Source organism: Euprymna scolopes, chromosome 20 (genome assembly GCF_053919585.1).
Source record: "Euprymna scolopes isolate OS-2025 chromosome 20, ASM5391958v1, whole genome shotgun sequence".
NCBI lineage: Eukaryota > Metazoa > Mollusca > Cephalopoda > Sepiida > Sepiolidae > Euprymna > Euprymna scolopes.
The window spans coordinates 91,560,536-91,575,583 of record NC_136501.1 but is presented as its reverse complement, the minus strand read 5'-3'; positions in this window follow the sequence as shown (position 1 = coordinate 91,575,583).

The window sequence follows — 15,048 nt, the reverse complement described above, 5'->3', positions numbered from 1 at the left end:
AGGCACACCCAAGAGTTATCACAAAGTATAGACAAACAAAATTATATAGAAATCACTTAGTTACAACTTTTGAGAAAGTTTTATAAAAATCCAAGCCATCAATTTTTTTAATAAACACAAAAGTGTCAATTTCAGTCATTTTAACCCGAAAGGCACCCCCAGGGAGGCAATCGGAGTTTTCCCGGAAAATCCATTCTGTTACTTTTTTTCCTCATATTATGTTTAATGTTTGTGCAAAATTCCAAAAACTCCAAGGTGTAGTTATTGAAAAAAGTGTGGACAGACGAATGGACGAACGAACGAATGAAGGGACTACTGTTAATTTACAGGTCCACCCTTGTAGTAGTAATTCTTCTAATGCACTCACCTTCAAAAGACAGAAAGTCTGTTCTGTTTGCTGTCAAGAGAGGAAGAAGAAGAAGCAGTAGATGTGGTTGGTTTTATGGGAAAGGGGGCAAGATTAACCGCAAGAATTCCTGAGATTTGAGAGGAATAAAAGACCAAACTTGGATGGATAGGCGACTGCGCTTTTGCTCAAGCAGAGAAAAAGTGAGAGGAGAGAAAGTGAGGCTGAAGGACCCAGCAGTTTTCAAGCTATTTCGGCTTATAAATGGCATTTGATATCTGTCTTATCCCTGAATTTCATGGCATCTCACCTGATCACACAGTGTCCGAATGGTTGAAACAGGTGGAACTGGTGTGTGAAATGTGTTGAGTTGAAAATGTTGAGCGTGTTTTACCACTCAGTCTGTATATCGGAGATTAATGCATGATCAAGGGACAGATTTGAAGCAAGTAAAATGAGCCCTACTGGTGGCTTTTGCACCAGACCCTTTTGTGCCCTGGGGAAACTGTCTATGAATACCTGGGTGACCTGCAGAATCTTACACGGTTAATAGAAGAAAACCCCTCTGGTCGATGGCTCAATTGTGCTCCCCAATTCTGTTAAGCAATAGTTGCAAGGATTTTCCAGAATGGAATAGATGACCCTGGAGCAGATTCTTGCGAGTGCCGGGGTTCTTATGACAGAGGAGGCAGAAGTGGAGGAACCCGTCGCTGCAGCAATCAAGCGATGCAGAATTCTTCTTCATATACCTATGGACCAACCTTCAACCCCTGACCAGCAGGATGCAGTTACTGTGCAGTGCCACAAGTGCGGAGGTCCCAATCACTTTGTCAGAGACTGCCAGCAGCCGGGAGAAAAGCAGGTAGGGTGCTTCCAGAGATATACTGTTATCGATGCAAGAAGCAAGGACATGTGGCATCAAGGTGTCTGGGAAACGACGCAAGGGGCGAGAGGCCAGCACCACTCTCTCCCCATATAAACTAGAGGAGGTGCTCCCCATGATAAAGATAAAGATCGACGGGCTAGATTGAATAGCATTGGCGGATTCTGGCTGCTCATCATCGATTGTAAGTGGGTCGTTATGTCAACCCAAAATACAGAAGAATACCACGATTGTGATGGCAGGACAGAAGTGTCTGTTAAGCCATGGTGTTGGCAGCATAACATTAACCAACAAGAATCCTCTGAAGACTGACGTACTGGTGGTGGATAGCAAACCATTGGGATTTGACCTCCTTCTGGGGATGGACGTCATCAAGAAATTTGGCGGCGTGCATATTGATAAGGGAGGCAAGGCACATTTTGTTGGGACAGCTTTAGCTTTGAGTGCGACCATTCAGCTGAAGCAACTCAACTTTAGAACGGAATTCGATCAACACACAACTGGAAGTGATCCAGTGATCAGCCACCACAAAAATTATACAATCGAGTGCCAGAGTATAACATCCCTGCAAAAGCCCGCAGAGACTATAATGCTGAGCTACAGGCCTGGATTAATAATGGATGGTTGGTTCCATACCCAGAGAAGGAATTGGGGCCCCCAAAAGGCCTGATCCCACTATTGGCGGTCATTCAGCAGAACCAACAAAAGGTGAGGCCGGTGCTCGACTATTGGGAGTTGAATAAACATGTAGACCCTTTTACGGACCATGCAGACATATGAACCGAAAAATTGAGAGAATAGCTGCAGGCGGGATCAAATGTATCGGTGTTGGACCTTTGCAAGGCATACCTTCAAGTAATGTACACAAATCACTGCGGCCATACCAAACAGTAATGATCAAAGGACACAGAGGTGTTGTCTGACCCGCATGGAGTTAGGACTAAATGTGGCACAACATAGTCATAAATGTTTATTTCAAGCTACTTTTGTTAGTTTAATGATTGAACTTTTTTTATCAGAAGAGTTTGATTTGAAAAAATAATTGAAATTTGTATTGTCTCCCCTTTTCCCTAATTGAACTTTTCCAAAAGTGAAAAAAAAAAAAATACTTCCGGTTAGTTAAAGTGCAATAGTACCCTAATTTATTTAGTAACATTATTACTATTTCTTCCAACTAGTTATTGCGTGTATAATTTCAACTTCAACTAACAGAAAGTATATTTTATTTTCATTTTCGGAAGATTTCTTGTAGGGAAAAGGGGAGGCACTCATATTTCAAATAATGACTCAAATTAAAGAAAAAAAAAATCATACATATCAAAATATTCTAAAACGACTCTTATTTATAGAAGAAAGATACGCCAACATTTATGATAGCTTCAAGTAAGAAGAAATTAAATACACATGAAAATGAATCGGGTACACCTGTTCCTCTTGGCTGTCATTGTATGTTTGTTTCTAAATCAAAAATATTTGTTATGATAGGTGCGTGGTGTGTTTTACGTATGTATAATTGAATACATGTGTGTGTTTGTGCATGTGTGCGCATGCATGTGTGTGTGTGTGTGTGTGTGTGTGTGTGTGTGTGTGTGTGTGTGTGTGTGAGCGTGCGTGTGTATTAGTTTGTCTTGGTTTTGTTAGTGAGGGAATGTATATTGATTTATGTAATTGAATGGTGTATGCTTCACTTGGCGTTGTGTTCAGTAGTCTGTAAAAGTCTCTCCCTTGTCTGTCACGCCACTGGAATCAGCTCTTAAGGACGTACCTGTTGTATTATTCTGTTGTATTTGTTTGGACGAATAAGTAAACATAAAAGAGAGATAACGCCGAGACATCTTTAGGGTACAAGAAGCCATTTTTGTTATATTCCAAGGGACATAACTCCTACAATTAAAAATAAAAAAACAAGATGAGATAATCCATATGTTGACAGTACCCACATGCATAGAGTATGGACGACAATGCTGAAACAAAAGGAGTTCGACCGAAAGTGTAAATATTCTTGAGAGCTATTCATGTCTTCTCTGTGAACAAGAAAGAGAAAGAAAAATGCCATGTTTCTTTTGCTTTTTTTATACTGCACGCCTATTTTCAGCATTGAATATTTTTGCTACTTTAATAGGAAAAACACTGGCCAGACTCATTAAATGGATGACCATTTTGAAATACCAGGTTCTGTATGTACTCTCCAATTTTCTTGACATTGTTTCTACTTGTCTTGGACTTCACCTTGCCACTGAAATCAAACAGTGCTACTTCAGGAACGGTGTTGCTGGAATTGTATAAACCTTGCTTCACAATTACACACGCAGTCACCCTTATAGGAGGTATCCATTGTCTCCCAAGACTGAGCTTTTGTCCAATCAAGATTCAATAGATAAAATACAATATTCACTGCACTGGTACTTCCCAATAATTACATAAAAATATTCAACAGGTTTAAAGAATACAGATTCAAACTTAACCATGACAAGTGCAAATTTTTAATCGTTACAGTTACAGACTTCCAAGATATCATGTGAGCTGAAAACATAATTTAATCATTTCTCTTTCGCCCATAGCCCACGTATAACAACAAATCCAATCTCGTTTCTTTTCAGACAGACTGCGTGTATTTATGTCCTTGAATATGAATATAAAAAAAAAACATAAGGTTTAAACTTCAAGGTTTATGTCACATCTGTGAAGAGTTTTGTTTTCCCCCCAGGTTTAAAAATTATCTGATATTAAAAGGAAAATCAATGAAAGGGATTAAGTAGGCCAATTGGTATCAATCATTTTATTTGATCGATATGAACGGAAAGATCAATACGAACAAAAAATAATGAAAACTTTATGGTTTTAGGTGTTTTGTTGATCTTCCATCGATTGGTTGCGACTTTTTTGTTTTGCGGCAGATCAATCCTTATGAGGGTCATTTAATATAGAAACTGCAGTGGAGCTGATGAAAAAAATAAATTGTTCACTGCTTTTGGTGGTGATGTGATACTATTGATGTCCGCCCCTCCCTCAACTGTCAAGGAGTAAGGGAGAAAGAGAAAAAGAAATATGATACAGAAGAAAAAGAAGAAATAGGTTTATCAGCAGAGCAATGGAAAATAAGTTGTTTACAAAGGAACACAAAAGAAAGTAAAAATAGGATTGTTAATCAAGAAGTGGTGGAAACTATTAATTTCATCACTTCTGCTCCAGTTTCATCAAGTACAAAACCAGACAAGAAATTACTACAGCGGTTTACAATTCTATCAATTAATACAAGTATCAACACAATTTACTATTTCTTTGACAATCAGTCAATATATTTTAGAGTTAGTTCCAAGCATACGATGAGTTTTGCGACAGTTTATGGCAGCTAGGAACAGTTTGCGAACAGTCTTGGGTTTGCAACTGTTGACGACAACTACAGTCGAGGTAGTTGTGAATTTGATACAGTGGATAGCAGATCGTGGCTGGGATTGGATTAAAAGATTTTTAGAAGGTTGAGATGAGGAAATGAATTGATCCACGAACTGATGAACACAGCCTGAGCAGATGACTAAGAGGCAGACGTTTGCGTTCGGAGGGTTGATGGTGTCATACACACGCCCAGAGTGCAAGTGATATTAGATATTAGTAGAATGTCTATGTTTTCTTTTGAGTTGTTTTTTTATCTTTATATACTTTACAAGTATATAAAGATAAAGCCAATGTGTACCCCTCAACAGCCGCCAATGTGAGAGACGACGACATGGCCAGAATAGAAGGTGAAGGAGAAGAAGATAGCAAAAACAGCGTTGAGGTTGTCGGTTGTTCTTGTTTACTGAAGTGTCACCGTTTTGTGTTCTATGTATGCAAAATCAAAGAGACTGATTTCTCACGAGACCAACACGAACCCGTGAAGCTTGGTTTAAACAAACAGTTGAGGCTGTCAATTAATCTGTGTCATTCACTATGTAGATGAATCAGTTTATCAACTAAGTGTGTTTGACATCATTTCGTTTTTTATTACAACTAGCATTTCAGCCCGGCATTGCCCGTGTGTATGTTGTGCAAAAAAAAAAAAAACAGTCAATTTTATTAACTTTGACCCATATTATGACCTCTTAACATTTATTGTTTCGGGCTTAAATCAAGTTATTAAGTTAGACCCATGTCTAAGGAACCTATATCTAAAATTTCAAGTGTTTAGACCCAAAATTGTCGGAAGAGTTTGGTAGAGTTCTCAAAGGTCAAATCGTTGAAGTTTGGCCCCTTAACAACCAAATGTCTGGCTGAAAACCGATTACAAAGATTTTTCCAAATCTCAGTACCCTGTATATCAAATCTCGAGTCTGTAGACTTAAAATTGACAGAGTTATTGCGTAGGGAAATGTACACACAGACACACACACAGACACATTTACTTTTATAGATATATAGATATGGCGATGAAGAAAATAATAATAAAATCCGTCAAAACTTAGGCTTCATTTAGAAATTGTGCATTTAAATTCTTTCTCTATATATAATATAATAATCCATAAGTTTTCCTGTTATTTTATTTTGAACTGTTATATTTCACTTCAGTCTCAATAAATATAACCACCCAACGTTGATTTAACATATAAATAAAAGAATTCCGAATACATTTAAAAACCTAATGAAATAAACTTAATGAAATAACCAGAAATCAAATAGAGTATCTTACCAAAAAAAATTGCAGTGCTTGTTCAAAGAGAGGCGACAGATCGATTTTTAAATCACAGGGAGTTTCGTACGGTTAGTTCAGAAGAAATGTTGTATACTGATCATTTAGTACTTGTCTATAATGAAAGGAAACCTTATTTTGGGAGTTAAATAATTAAAGGAATGCTACAGAAATTAAAGGTGTGAGAGAGAATCTTGCTAAGGTGAAAGTGTTTAGCGGTTGTCGTGTTGCAAAGTTCCTCTGTTCAATTTAGGGAAAAGGTACCGAGTGCATTTCACTGTTGCGTGGCACACAGGAAGTGCAGGAGAATTACTGGTAGGTCGAGAGAGGATAATCAGTTTATGCGTAAGTGTCAGGCAAATGCATGCCAGCATTTAAAAGTAGACATTAAGCCGAATGTGATGATGACGATGATGATGATGATGAGGATGATGATGACGACGACGACGATGATGATGACGACGACGATGATGATGACGACGATGATGATGATGATGACGACGACGCCGACAACAATGTCGCTGCTGCTGCTGCTGCTGATGATGATGATGTCATCATATGTACATGTGGAAAATAAAACTTTTTTTTTTTCAATTATATTATTTGGGTCCTTCGGACTACTGTTCTCATCTTGAGTGTTATTTTCTCAATGTTTCAGTCAATGTAACCTCTGAACTTCTTCAGGTATAGCTTGTTGGGAATCTGCACGCAATTTCAAACAGAATCCGTTATTTAATCCACAGAGGTAGCGTGCTCTCATTCCATTAGCCATGATTGGGTAGATGTCCTAAGTAATTCATAATTGTGTCGCCCGCACTGAGGATTGAACCTCTAAAAGAGCGTAACTTACAACTGAATTTTACCAAGTACTTTATCCACTAGGTCCTTGGCATAGTGGACAAAGTAAACTTTTAATCCTCAGTGTGGGAGACATTCAGAATACAAATGCAAATTACTTAGGACTTCTGCTGTAATGTGGCTGTTACGCTTGAACCATGTTTGCTACAGTTCAAACCTCTCTCGGACCCCCACGCCGTCCAACACAGTCGAAAAGGAACAAACACAAATAGATAAATCTGAGCTGGCTTTTCTTTCTTTTTTTAACTCAAATCATTTATCACCGTTTTTCTTTCTCCATCTCGACGCTAGTTTAAAAGTCTTTTGCTTCTACTCCATTACATGTCAGCTGTAAGCAGCCATTCCTTAAACGTCCATCTTTTTCGACTGCACTCTTTCCTCTCCCTTCATTTTACACGTCCATCTCCTTCGGTGCTGACTTTGTTTTTTTTAACTCCCTGTTTATTACCATTTTTCTTTCTCCCCATTCTTAAAAGTCTCTAGCTGTCACATATCCATTTCACCTAGCATGTGTTTCTCTTTCTTCCGACTGCATGCTTAAAAAATATTATAGTTTTTTTTTTTGAACAAATAAATAATTTTAAACGAAACATTTTTCCAAATTAAAGCAACATTGAATTTTTATAAAATAAATATTATAGGTTTTTTTTTTAACAAATAAATAATTTAAATGAGACATTTTTCTGAATTAAAGCAACATTGCCCCCCCCCCCCAAATTTTTTGAATTGAAGTATAATTGTGGCATCAGTTGATTGAAAAGTCTACATAAGAAAATATAATTTTGATAAAAAATTTTTTAATTAAAGCAACATTAGATTTTTATAAAATAAATAGTTCTTTTTTTTAACAAATTCTCAAAAAGTATTCTGTTCTTTGACCGAAAAACGCCACCTGGCGACAGTTTACTGAAACACACCAAAAAATATGGCGCTCGCCTGAATACTGCAAAAGTGCTAAAAAATGTATTCGTATTGTTCATCACTTGACTAACAATATCAATAATCTTAATCCTTGAGTGGCTTTTGCCCTTTATAAGTAGTGACGCATTACTATATAAAATTACTATATCATTTAAAGGACTGATCATTTAAAATCAGGTAATATGTCAACATTCCGGCTTGAATTGTTATGTAATTCTCACTAAATTCTCAACTCTTTGCATTAAAAAAATGTTTGATGTTTTCAAAAGTAGCTAATGCTACTAGACCAGGCTAATTACAGATACCGGCATTCTGACCAAAACTGCAACAAGTATTGATGCTATTGCCCCCCCCCTTTCCGTTCTCTTTGCAAAACTCAATCATGCTCTGCAAATCAAAAACAAAAACAACAATTTTCCTCTACAAAACAACCAAACCTAACACCGTGAATAAATATTTAAAGATATAAAGAATTTGAAGCATGAATTTTTTTGACCAAAATAACTAGATTCGGCATTAAATAAGCCCCAAAGAAGCTGATGTGCCATAAAACGAAGCAACCAATCTTCAAATCCCACCAGGGGTTTTCCTTCGGTATCAAAGTCAACAGAGTATAGCCTATTATTGAAATTCCCTTTTCCCTTTTGACTGTGGTATTTTGCTGGTCCTGAGCAGTCCTAAGAGGTCCACCTTTCCAGGCTTTACCTGCCCCCTTTGGAAAGAGGTTAGTCCATTGCTAATCGCCTGAGGAGCACCTAGCAAGGAATACTGACAGAGCTGCCCAGGTACTTTTTGCAGGTGTGAGTGCACTAGAGCACTGGCTTGTCAATCTCACTTTTCGACCGTTCTGTGGAAGGGAAATATAACTCAAGTGGACAAGAAAGCCATTCTTCATATGGGGAATGGGGATATTTCACAATATCTGAGAGGAAGATAACCATTACTAAGAAAGGGACCATATCTTGCTTATCACTGTCATCCACGTCTGTTTCACACATCATTCCACCGTGGGCGGTGAGATAAATAACCCTTGAATGTGAAGCTCTTCCAGATTGCTTTTAGGTGCGTCTGCCAACCACGAAATGTACGACTGCTGTCCCACTTCGACATTATACTTGGATATTTGCTCACATACAACAGGTGTCCTGAAAGAATCTGTTACATCTGTGTAGGTCAATCAACAGGCCGATACTCGCCCAGAGAGACATTTTTTTTTCACAACGGCCAAGGCCATGTTTGCATTTGGTTATGGAGCTCAGAGTTTCTAGCCAGATGTCAAGTCACGTGACATCACAAGTAGACACTGCTGCACGCATGCGCTTGGGATGTCTAAGGAAAAAAATCTGGATTTTATTAAAGCGACTGTTAAAAATAAAAGTGCATATACATGCGTATTTCATTTATTCCTTCGCCAAAAGAATAATTTTATACATCCAATTCATGTTAAGTGTGTGTATGTGTGTGTGTGTGTGTGTGTGTGCACGCGCGTGCTCGCGCGCCAGTGAGTTCGCTTTCCAAAAGAATATGAAAATTGTTAACCTTCATGTAGTCGGTCTCATATTCATAATTGAGTATATTAAAAACTTTGTTTTAATAATTTTTAAACAGAGAAAATAGGCTTTTAATATCAATGTCAGAGTGAGAAGAAACTCATTTATATATATACTAGCATGGGTGCCCGGCGTTGCCCGGGTATTTTGAGGTGTATGTTGAGCAAAAAAAAAAAAAGAAAAAAATTAAACGGTCAATTTTTTAAATTTTGACCCCTATTATGTCCCCTTAAAATTTATTGTTTTGGGCTCAAATCAAGTTATTAAGTTAGATCTATGTCCAAGGAACCTATATCTAAAATTTCAAGTGTTTAGACCCAAGATTGTTGGAGGAGTTTGGTAGAGTTCTCAAAGGTCAAATTGTTGAAGTTTGACCTCCTTATCGCCAAACTTCTGGCCGAAAACCGATCACATCGATTTTTCCAAATCTCAATACCCTGTATATCAAATTTCGAGTCTGTAGACTAAAAATTGACAGAGTTATTGCGTAGGGAAATGCACACACACACACACACACACACGCGTTCACTTTTATATATATATAAAAGTATGTTCACATGTACTCTGAAACTAATTAGCCGATCATTATGAAGTTTTGGAACACAGCTACTAGAAGGAAGAGGCTATATTTAGTTTAATTCAACACATTTTGGTACGGTTTAACAGAAAGACAAGAAAAATCATTTAAAAGGTAGAAAATGGAAAAAAATAAAATAATTAAGCATAGACACTCCATATTATGTCATTTTTTCCCCAATTTCTCTCAAGTGGTTGGAAATAGTCGTTAACGTTACCTCTAATTAAGAATCAAGTTCTCAAACAGGTGTGCGTGGATTAGCTTCGACTAATTAGTTGATCGTTGTCAACATTTGATGGTCGACCATTACACTCATCATCTTCAAGACTCTTGTTGCCGCCATGAAATTTCTTAAACAACCATTGTGTTGTGCGTTCAGTAGTGGTTCCAGGGCAAAACGCTTTATTGATATCCTGAGCTGTTTCAGCAACTTTTCGGCCTAGCTTGAATTGAAACGAAAAAATTGTTTTGAATTTGCTTTTTTTCCATCTTGTATTCAACGTTCTGAAAAGAAGACATAACTGTTTTAAAGCGATTGTAATCTACACTGTTAGATAGAGCGAAAAGCATTCTTTAAAATGATATATAAAGTAAAGGTATTATAACGAAAACTTATTTGAAAATACATCATTTGAAATCAAAATTAAAAATTCCGTAAGAACTTCCTCATAAACTTTATAGATTAACGTTTGTTTGAATATATATATATACTTGCAGTTCAGCCCGACTTTGCTCAAACCTTATGTACTGTTCATAACTTTATGTGCATATGTATATATATATTAAATAGTTTGACATGTGCAGGTAACCTAAAATTTCAAGTGTTTAGACCCAAAATTGACAGAGGAGTTTAGTAGAATCTGCAAAGGTCAACTCTTTCAATTTTGACCTCTTGGCAGTCAAATTTTCGCCCTAAAACTGATTAAAAAAGCTTGCAGCATGTCTGAATACCCTTTATGTAAAATTTCAAATGTTTAGACCGAAAATTTGCTGAACAGTTGCTAGAGTCCACAAAGGTCAAATCTTTTGAACTGACCCCTTGGAAGCGAATTTTTTGGCCAAAAACCGATTAAAAAGCTTGCACTGTGTCTGAATACACTTTATGTAAAATTTCAAATGCTTAAACCAAAAATTGGCTGAGTAATTTAGTAGAGACCGCAGAGATCAATTTTTTTTTTTAAAACCTTGACCCCTATTATGACTCCTTAACATTTATTGTTTTCGGCTCAAATCAAGTTATTAAGTTAGATCCATGTTCAAGGAACCTATATCTAAAATTTCAAGTGTTTAGACCAAAAATTGTCGGAGGAGTTTGGTAGAGTTTTCAAAGGTCAAATCGTTGAAATTTGACCCCTTGACAGCCAAATTTCTGGCCGAAAACCGATTACAAAGATTTTCCCAAATCTCAATGCCCCTTATGTTAAATCTCGAGTCTGTAGACTAAAAATTGACAGAGTAGTTTAGTAGGGAAATGTACACACACGCACACAGACATACACGCGCGTGCGCAACCCCATCCCCCCCGACAATTTCACTAATATATATATAGTTTCTTAATGATTATTTATTTCATAATAGAATCATTGAATTAATCATCCTAATTCGCTGACTGAACTAAAAATTTGTTCTATTTCTTGTTTATCACGCACCCATCTGTCGTGTTGTGTTCCATCTGGGCAGATATAATTGTTGTCTATATTGTTTACACTGTGTGATGAACCTGGTACTGGTCGGGGTTCATGATTGGCTTAATAGATAATGTCACAGATTATGGGATCGTCTTTTTCAAGTTAAAATTCTACTGGCTAGATTGTGGCGGCAAGCACTGTCGTTTGCACCATCACAGAATTGATTAAGAGAAATTCATGAAGGCCTTCACTTCCGTTTGGAAATATAATAGTTAAATTAGATAATGAAAAGATAAATAAACACACGAATGGGTCACCAGTTAGCAAGTGTTAACTCAACAACGGGATTTTGAGAATGAGATGAGAAAACATAATTAACCAACAAAATATAGATTTGGAACTCATGTAGTAGATGCCTCCGTTAATAGTGTCGTTAACATTGGTCTTGAGAAATTATGGTCTAAAGTGAGAAAAATTAACACGTCTTACAAGGACTATTTGTCATGGAGTCAATACAAAAACATGAACTGGAAATGAAACGAAATAAATGAAATATAATAAATTAAAAGAAATTCAGTTGCACTATTATTTTTTCAATCTATCTATCTATCTATCTATCTAAAAGTGAACGTGTGTGTGTGTGTGTGTGTATGTGTGTGTGTACACTTCCCTATGCAATAACTATGTCAATTTAAAGTCTACAGACTCGAAATTTGATATACAAGGTCATAATAGGGGTCAAAGTTTGAAAAATAGACCGCTTTTTTTTTGTTGCTCAACAAATATCCCCAAACACCCAGGCAACGCCGGGCTGAAATTCTAGTATATCTATAAAACTGTGTGTGTGTGTATGTGTGTGTGTGTGTGTGTGTGTGTATGTTTGTGTGTGTGTGTGTGTGTGTGTGTGTGTGTGTGTGTGTGTGTGTGTCTGTCTGTCTGTGTACATTCCCTACACAATAACTTTGTCAATTTTCAGTCTACAGACTCGAAATTTGATATACAAGGTATTGAGATTTGGGAAAATCTTTGTAATGTGTTTTTGGCCAGAAATTTGGCTGTTAAGGGACAAAATTCAACGATTTGACCTTTGAGAACTACCAAACTCCTCCGACAATTTTTTATCTAAACATTTGAAATTTTAGATATAGGTTCCTTGGACATGGATCTAACTTAATAACTTGATTTGAGCCGAAAACAATAAATGTTAAGGAGTCATAATAGGGGTCAAATTTTTAAAAAATTTAACCTCTGCGGTCTCTAGCAAATTACTCAGACAATTTCTGGTCTAAACATTTGAAATTTTACATAAAGTGTATTCAGAAATAGGGCAAACTTTTTAACGGTTTGGGTCGAAAATTTGAGCTACCAATATATAAATGTATGTATGAATCTTTGCATATCTGCCTAAAACTTTTGACAGAGGCGACGGATTTTTACAAGATCAGTATCGTTTTGAAGCTCGACTCTTCAGAAGACAAATACCAAAAATTGGCTAAAAACATTAATATCTTCAACCTTAACTGGGCACTTTGCAACAGGGAGGGGTTGCTTCTTTCTCTGATATTTTCGAAGATCATACCCTCTTTTCGATTGTCTAGCCTTAATTCAAACCTACGTCACTTACCGTTTGGCGGTGGTCGTAACAGCAAAGACGTCACGTTTTTTCACATTCTTTTCCTTCTTCGCAGTACAGGTTCAAGCCTGCCATCCTACTACCAGTTTTTTTTTTTTTTTTTTGCTCAACATACACCTCCAAACACCCGGGCAACGTCGGGTGCCCACGCTATATCTATAAAAGTGTCTGTCTTTCTGTCTGTCTGTCTGTGTACATTTCCCTATGCAATAACTCTGTCAATTTTTAGTCTACAGACTCGAAGTTTGATATACAGGATAGTGAGATTTGGGAAAAATCTTTGTAATCGGTTTTCGGCTAGAAATTTGGCTGTTAAGGAGTCAAAATTTAACGATTTGACCTTTGAGAACTCTACCAAACTCCTTCAACAATTTTGGGTCTAAACATTTGAAATTTTAGAAATAAGTTCCTTGGACATGGATCTAACTTAATAACATGATTTGAGCCAAAATCAATAAACGTTAAGAGGTCATAATAGGGAGCAAGTTTTTAAAAAATTTAACCTCTGCGGTCTCTAGCAAATCACTCAGACAATTTCTGGTCTAAATATTTGAAATTTTACATAAAGCGTATTCAGAGATAGGTAAGCTTCTTAATCAGTTTGGGTCAAAATTTGAGCTACCAATATATAAATCTATGTATGTATGTTTGCATGCCTGCCTAAAACTTTCGACAGAGGCGACGGATTCTCACAAGATCATTATTGTTTTGAAGCTCGATCCTTCAGACGACAAATATCAGAAAATTGGCTAAAAATAATTTCTTCACCTTCAACTGGGCACTTTTCTACGGGGGGGTCGCATTTGTTGCCGATATTGTGGAAAGTCATCCCCTCTTTTTAATTGTCTAGCCTTAATTTAAACCTACATCACTTCCGGTTTAGCGGTGGTCATAACAGCAAAGATGTCAGGTTTTTTCCCGTTCTTTTCCTCCTTCGTGATATGGGTTTGAGCCTGCCTTCCTACTTCTTTTTTTTTGCTCAACATACACCTCCAAAAACCCAAGAATGCCGGGCTGAAATTCTAGTATCTATAAAAGTGAAAGTGCCTGTCAGTCTGTCTGTCTGTCTGTCTGTCTGTCTGTCTGTCTGTGTACATTTCCCTAGACAATAACTTTGTCAATTTTCAGTCTACAGACTTGAAATTTTAGATATAGGTTCCTTGGATATGGATCTAACTTAATAACTTGATTTGAACCCAAAACAATAAATGTAAAGGGGTCATAATAGGGGTCAAAGTTTTTTTAAAAAATTGACCTCTGCAGTCTCTACCAAATTACTAAAGACAATTTTTGGTGTAAATATCTCATAGGATTAGTGAATCTCTCGACAAAGGCTTCCTTTCTAGGGCAATTTCTCTTGACATATCAAAGGCCTTTGATAAGGTATGGCATAAGGGCCTACTTCACAAGATTTCCAGCTACGGTATTACTGGAAATGTTTTCTCAATCATTAAATCATTTCTCTCTGAAATCAAAGGCCCCACAGTATTAATACTGGAGTCCCTCAGGGGTCTATCCTGGGGCCAACTCTTTTCCTGATCTGCATCAATGATCTCCCAAAACACAGACTTAAATCATTCGTTGACATCTATGCTGATGACACGACCATCTATGGCAACACATCACAGGCCGTAAATGACAAAGTTCTCTCTGATTCTCTCTCCTCTGATCTTGAATGCGTGGTACAGTGGGGGAAAAGGTGGTTAGTTACTTTTAATGCATCTAAAACCAAGCTCCTATCCTTACATCATCAACGCTCTTATCTACATCTGGCATCAATTGAAATGGATGGCTCCCGTCTTGGGGAGGCTCCGTGTTTTGACAAGCTTCTGGGTTTGACCTTTACTGCCTATCCTGCCTTGATAGAGTACAAAATAGACTTTGTGGCTTAGTGGGGGATGCCCTTTTCTCTTCCCTGCAACTTTTCTCCCACAGAAGAGACGTTGCGAGCTTGTCTTTGTTTTATCATTATTTCCATGGCAAGTG